Genomic DNA, 7,784 nt, shown 5'->3' on the forward strand with positions numbered 1-7,784 from the left:
ATACAGTTTTATAAATGGGTTTTATAATGTACTTTTGCCACAAGAATGACTCAAAATACAAAGCGTTTCCATTGCATGCGAACTAATTATGCGAAGTTTACACGCAAGCGAGCTACTACGTGCGAGTCCTTGCGCGCCATCAGTCGCTCGGTGATTACCGTTTACATTACCCGATTTCTCGCGAGCGAGTGCTAGGTATACAACGCGGAGAATCGCTTCCTCCAAGAAAAAAGCAGTTTTGGTTCATTTGACTGTATCGTCCCAGCCTGCCAGGGCTTGTTCGTTCACTTTGATTCAATTTTGATTCATTTGACAGTACCGTCTCAGCCGAGAAAAATTTGACAAAGTTGTGTATAGAGCATTTGTAGAACTAGTTATCATTTCCAATTTTGCTGAATAAAGTTTTGCTGTATCTGTTGTTGTTGTTGTTGTTGTTCCAGGATAGGCGGACAGTCAATATGGCCGATCAGGATCTTAACAACAAACACAACTTGAGCAGTCGTACACCTCTTTTCGAGGGTTTCAAGTCCTAGCAATTTGCATCGGTTTTCATATGGAGGCAAGTCTAGCGGGTTGCTCCACGGTAGCATCCGAAAGGCATAACGGACGAACTTCTTTTGTACTGCTTCAATCCTCGCAATCCAGTTAGCTTGAAACGAGCGGATGGAGTGGATTGAGCATTGAGTCGTGTATAGAATTATAATTGAGTTGTAGTAGATTTTTTTTTGGAAATGTGGTGTGTACAACAATGATACCGATTGTAGAAATTAATAGGAGATCACTCTTACTCTACAAGTATAGAATAAATAAATACTAAATACTTTTTAATAATCTGAAAAAAAAATTCGCAGCAAAAAGACACTATTTGACACCAACGGTACGTTTGGCTTTATTTAAGTTATTTCGCGCAGCCTACTTAACCACCGATTATGTTTAAACGATTTTAGATATATCTGCAAAGTTATCCACATAGCTACACCTCATAAATTGCATATATTATCTATACCTATAAAAATGGATTACTGGGTGTCTGTCACCTTATATAATCGAAAACTAGTGAACCGATCGGCGTGAAAATTTGTATGTAGGGGTTTTTGGGGCCAGGGAAGGTTCTCTCGCTGACAAAAGACCCCTCTCCCCACTAAGAGGGGGGCTCCCATACTATGGCTATAAAAATGGATTTCTGTATGCCCTATGTTCCTTATAGAATCGAAAACTACTGAGCCGATCGGAGTGAAAATTTGCATGTAGGGAGTTTTAGTGCCAGGGAAGGTTCTTATGATGGTTAGAGATCCCTCCCCCCACTAAGAGGGGGGGCTCCCATACAAATGAAACTCAAATTTCTGCATAACTCGAAAACTAATCAAGCAAATAGAACAAAATTTTACATGTGGCTACTTTTGGAGACAAGAATTTTTTCTATGATGAATGTAGACCCCTCTCCACTTTAGGAGGAGGGGCTCCTATACAATTGAAATACAAATTTCCTCATAACTCTAAAACTGATCAATCAAATGGAACCATATTTGGCATGTGGGTGTTTTTGTAGGCATTTTTTTTTTCTATGGTGAATTGAGACCCCTCCCCTTTTAAGGAGGGGAATGATGACCCCTCTCCCTTTTAAGAGGAGGGGGGGCTTCCATACAAATGAAATATAAATTTCCTCATAACTCGAGAATTAATTAATCAAATGGAACCATATTTGGCATGTGGAGGATTTTGGAGGCAGGAGTTGTTTAAATGATGGTTTGAGACCCCTCACTCCTGTGGTAGGGGGATAAGGACTCTCATACAAGTGGTCATACAGTGGTCGGAAGCGCGGGCCGCTGCGGGGGGCAGCCCCCCGTAGAGATCACCTCTATCTAGGTTTATTTATTTTCCTAGATCTACTGACCTCTATTACTTTCCTTCAGTTGGGTCACCCCTGCGAAATAGTACTTTCTACGAAAAGATTTTCCGTGAAATGGTACATCCCGTGTAAGGTTTTTCGCGACATGGTATTCTGCGAAACTCTATATTCCGCGTTATGGTCAGATCAACCGAGAATTGGTGTTCCGCAAAATGGTATACGGCGAAATGGTTTGTAATGATGGCGAATATTTAAATGCTATCCGCTTTATTTTATCAGGCTAAGCAATTGGGGGAGTTGTTTTCTACTTTACTGTGAGGAAAATTTGTATATTAAAACTCCCATGAACTCCCCAGAAACTTGCAAAACTTGAGATTGTGACAAGGGTCATCCGAGATTCACGATTTATGTACAACACAGTATAATTTGTGGCAATACTAAGTTTGTCGGGTCAGCTAGTTACTTAATAAGATAAATTAGTGAATATGTCCGGATATTGGTACCGTCCGGATTTTGATGCAGCAGGGCATTGCATCCGACCATCACCTTGTTATGACTGAGATACATTTGCGCGTCGCACGTGTTCAACAACGGGAGGAGAAATTTGGGTGCCATTACTACATCCGCCGATTGGAGAATCCTAAAGTGAAAAGGGTCTTTATCGCACAACTTGAATCCCGAGCCTCGGAATTGCCACCGGGTGGCAGCAGCAAACCGACATCAAGAACGCCTTCATCACGACCAGTGACGAAACCCTCGGCAAAGTGCGCAGCGGGCGGAGGGAGTGGATTCCGGAAACTTCGAGGATGATCTATGGGCGGAGAGAGGCGAAACCCGTCAACGATACGCCAAACTGGAGTATAGGCTTGTAGGCGGGACAAGAAACCTTGGACCAACTCCCTATACGAACAAGGAGAAACTGTCGCCGCCAATGGTGATATCCATTAATTGTACGATATTGCTCACCGCCTTAGTGATGCCAGAATGAATACAAAGATGCCCCTAAAGGACAGAACTGGTCATTTACGGACTGACAGTACAACTCTTCCGTTCTTTTGAACAACTCTTCCGAGTTTCAAATGTCAAAGACCAACAAAACCAGCAGCGACGCCATCAGATCGTCGAATAAGTGTCAACTTTGAGGCGCCATCACTGCAATAAATTGAAGCGTTTATCAAGAGTATGAAATCCAATAGTGCGCTAAGGATAAACTGTATTTCAGCCGAGATGCTCAAAGCTGACCCATCTCTTCAGACTCTCTTCTGCTGGTGTCCGTTGACTTCGAAAAAGCGTTTTATTCACTCAACCACGAAAACATCTAGGGCGAACTTAGGCATAGAGGAGCTACAGAGGAGCTGGTCCATCGCATCGAGGTTCAGTACGAGGCGTTCTCGTGTAAGGTGTTGTACATCGACGTCCTGTAACCCTATAAGGGTTACTGCTGGTGTGGGAGAAGACTGGATTTTGTCCCAGGTTGAGCAGTTGGATGTTTTCAATATCTTGGTAGGCAAATAATGCCTGATGGTGGTACTTAGACTGATATAGACACACGGATCAGGAAGGCCAGGGGTGCCTTTGCCTCTGCGAAAAATTTGGCGTTCAAACCAGAACACTCTACTTACAAAACCCGCATTTTCAACTCAATTGTTAAATCCGTACTGTTGTATGCCTGCGAAACGTGGTGTGTCTCAGCGGAGATAACGCAAAAACTGCAGGTATTTATTAATCGGTGCCTACGATTTAACATTCGTGCCTGGTGGTCTGACAACTGGATATCCAATGAGGAACCCTATCGTCGATGTCATCAACGGCCGATTGCAACAAAAAATCGTGAACGTAGGTGGAAGTGTATCGGACACACCTTTAGGAAAGAAGCGAACGAGATCTGCAGAGAAGCCTGGAACTGGAATTTGCAAAGACAGCGTAGAAGAGGTAGATCTAGAGGTTCATGGCGGCGCAGCTTAGCCAACGACATCCGGACTGTAGATGAAAACCTGTCTTAGTGACAGGTAAACGCCATGCCGGTTACTCGTCGGCAGTGCAGCTCTCTAATTTCATCCCTTCGACACATAAGTGAGAAGAGAAGTAAAGTCACTCATCATGGAATGGCCGTGATTCTATACGGATTTGAACCAACGACCAGTCGTGTGTCAAGGAGCTCTGTAACCGTGCGGCTACGCCCCCCCCCCGCTTATTGTACTACTTAAACAAGAAGATAGAACCAAGTAATGTAAAGTAAATCGAGCAAAGGTAAAAAGTGACGTCTTGAATTTACGAACCGTCCTTCTGTTGTCCCGAGAAAGATTTACGGAAGTCATGCAGCATATCAATATTTTCAGACTTTTACGAACATGTCATTAGGCTACAAATGAATTAACCTGAATTAGGTTCCGGAAGCCCAAAAATAAGTTTCTGTTTTCTGAGGAATGTATCAGTGACGCTGCCTAAAACATTGAAGTTTTAAAAAAAGAAGAAAAACATTAGTGTTCGAAGTTTGACACTGATTTAAGTTTGAATCAGAACGGTATATATCTTTTTAATTACTTTATTTCAGAGATTTTCAGCCGTGGGCTGGTTCATCTCGTGTGTTATATACGTATTCGGTTTTCGGTTCGATAACAGATACTGATAAAGCCTGCAAGTCGTAGGCGAAATACGTATCTGTCGCGAAGAAATATGCATAGTAGAATTTAATTGGAAAGTTTTCTATTTATATAATTTCAGGTTTCGTATTCTACTAAGACGCACCAAAAACTTCAGTGCATCTACATGATTTTATTGATATTTAAATATCAAAATGGGTACACGGGTATCCCGTCGCCCACATAAGGATTAAGTTATAATCTCTGTTCACCTGCGTCGCTGCGTCATTCGAGCCTGTAAGTAAAGATAAAATTGCTTGAATATGCAAACGAATGTTGGCCTTGGAATCAACGTTTAATTCTCTGTTGCGAAATCGCAAAATTTGTTTATCTGAGCAACCACAAGGTATGAGAGGAATGCTCTTTTAAAATAGAAATCGTTTTCTTGGCTTTCTGCTTTACCTCATTGATTGTAGCTTCCCGCTTCATCACAAGCAGAGAGATGAGACAATGAACAGTTATAATTACCTCAGCATACGGCACTCGTACCAGAAGTTGGAAGCTACCAACTTTGAAGCGAGTTGAATATTCTTTCCTTCTTGTCAGCAGCTAATAGTACGCGCGCGAGAGTGACTCGTCTGTATGTTACTTTGGAAAAGAGGAGCGAGTGGCGGTTGGCGAATTGAAATATGTCAAATGTAAACTTAATTTTTGTGACGGATACAAAACAAGTCACTCGTGCGCAGCGACTCGCTTACGTGTAAATTCCGCATAATGGAGACGCTTGGTACTTGATTGGTAAATTTCGAATATAGGTAGAATACGTTATCTTGTGAGGAAATGCAGACTAACCTGAAATTATCTTTTTTTATGAACGGAGACAATGCTTACGTAATTGGGTTTCAACCAAATATGGTAATGGCGTTTCACAGAATAAAACCTACGAGTTTTCGCGTAGGATGTCGAAAGACACTCAATTGGCGGATAATTTCAACCATAAACAGAAGCTAACGGGCTGTTTAGATGCCTGAAAAGACGATAACGTTTATTAGCTTTAAATAAACACCCTCGTCAAAGCCATACTCTACCGATGCAAATCACCATTCAAACGTCGAGTGAGCATCCATTTGATGATAGATAACCTCTCCTACCTATATGTGCATTCTCCTGCAAACGAACGATACGTGCCAAAGCCATTTTGTGTGCGTCTGTATGTGGGTAGCGGTTTAGCTAATCAAAAGCCATATTTCGCCGGCTCGAATCAAGGTGGAATCATAAACCGCAAAACCGTAGGCATGAAAGTGACCATCCTCCCTCACAGTTCGGATGTCGATGCGATGGGGCGGTAATTTATGATTGGTTGGCTGAAAGATGTTCGGTAAATAGCAATCACCCCGTTTGATCGATTAAATGTCCAGATGAAGCGAATGTGCCATTCATCGCTCTACGGCAGCAGCAGCAGTAGCAGCAGCTTCATGTGGCGATTATTATGAGCAACGGTACGGTCGTTTGGCGTAGCTTTCATTCGTTGACTCCCTGTGAGTCAATAAGGCAAACGCTGATGATGTGTGGCTTTCTGCGGTTGTTAATCTTAATTATTCACATTTTTATTCGATTGAGTTGGTTCAGGACAAGTCTCATGCCAAGTAATTAAACTTTAACCAAATCTTCGAACCCGTTGTAACGCGACCGTATGTAAAACAAACACGTTTCTACGTCAATGCCATTAACATCAAGTGAAACACAAGTTGTGCAGGTTACGAATCATGATGCTCGAGTTGTTTGCTGGAAAAAGGACTAAATCAGTAGTTATGTAATGGGTGTCTGGAGACCAATTCAGAAACCCGTGGATTGTATTAACAAATACACAAACCTGAATATTGTTGGGAACATTTTTTCGTTTTTTTTTTGTTTTCTCAAAAATCGTACTAATCATTTATGCTTGTCATCGGCTGTCCATCAAGTAATAACTTCTCGAAAATCATCCTCAATAAATGCAAGTGGATGTTTTGTTGAATTTCCATCTGTTAGTACAATATACAATATATTTTTTAGGATAACCATACTTTTCCGAGATCAGGACGAAATAAAATGCATTTTTTAATGCCATGTAGATTTAAAGCACAGCAAAGCCTAGGTGCTACATTCCGTTATCGAAACTTGACCTTCTGTCTTTGTTCTGTTTTTGACTTCGCAGCCAGCTGTTAGAGTACAGGACAATTGCAGGGCCAGTTGCTACGATCCAGTTGCCTCCATATAGATTTACTAATGTTAATTTAAGATGCAAAAAAAAAATTGCATAAGCCTTTGCAAGTATTAACAAATGTTATCTGTGCGATAATTGTCCACCGAAACTTTAAAAGATGCTGTTTCCTCCTCCTATTATTCGAAACCATGTCAACATCCTGTTTGTACATGTGCAACATTTTGCCAACATTTCTAGACAATTAATAATGTATACATTTTCCAGAGTTTTCGCCAAACGATTCCGGCACAATTATGTCACTATTTACCTTTATTTGCCGGCAAGCCAATCTTCTATTGTTGCACCATCACCGGCCGACCGACCGACCGACCGTGAACGTGCACGTGCACAAGTCGACCAACAGCCCCAAGAATTAGTCCTCCACTCTCATATATTATGTAGGGAGCTGGTAGCATCGTTGTGCTTTGCAAAGCGACTACCAAGTGAAGCCTTTCGGAAATCTTCTACGGCACGTAGTTAGTTTCTTGGGGAATGATTCGGTCTTTGGGTGTTGAAACGAATGAAAAATTTAGAATGATAAATGCGTGTGTACTGGCAGGTTGTGAAAAATTCATTTGTGTGAGGGCGCACGAACGAAGCAATAAAAAAAATCGATACACAAGAAAGGGGAGCTCCTGGGAAAGGTTTACAGCAAAGAACAAATATGCAAAAGAAATCGGCACCGGAAGACGTTAAGCTGGGATCCCAAGGGAACGACTTAGAATTATCATAAAGTTTGCGTTCGAGTGTGTGATGCTGCTACTTTGCAGAGTATTTTATCCTTGATCAATGATTTATAGTTTTCTGGGAAGCATTCGAAAGTGTATTGAAATATACCTACGAAACAATTTTAGAAATTAAATTTTTTTTAAATTTATGAGCTAATATGAAATTAGTTCAAATATCAATGATTAATTTTATTAGTTTCAGCAGTAAAAAAAACAAATTGGCTGGTCAATTTTTATAATTATATCAGATTTATTAATATTGAAATAATAAGATTCTTTGGCCTTTAGTATGGGCGTTATCCCATCATTATCGTTGATCCCATTCTTGTAAAATAATACATTTTCACACTATCGAAAATAAATAGAGTTTTGATAATTTC

Source organism: Sabethes cyaneus, chromosome 2, assembly GCF_943734655.1.
Source record: "Sabethes cyaneus chromosome 2, idSabCyanKW18_F2, whole genome shotgun sequence".
Classification (NCBI taxonomy): domain Eukaryota; kingdom Metazoa; phylum Arthropoda; class Insecta; order Diptera; family Culicidae; genus Sabethes; species Sabethes cyaneus.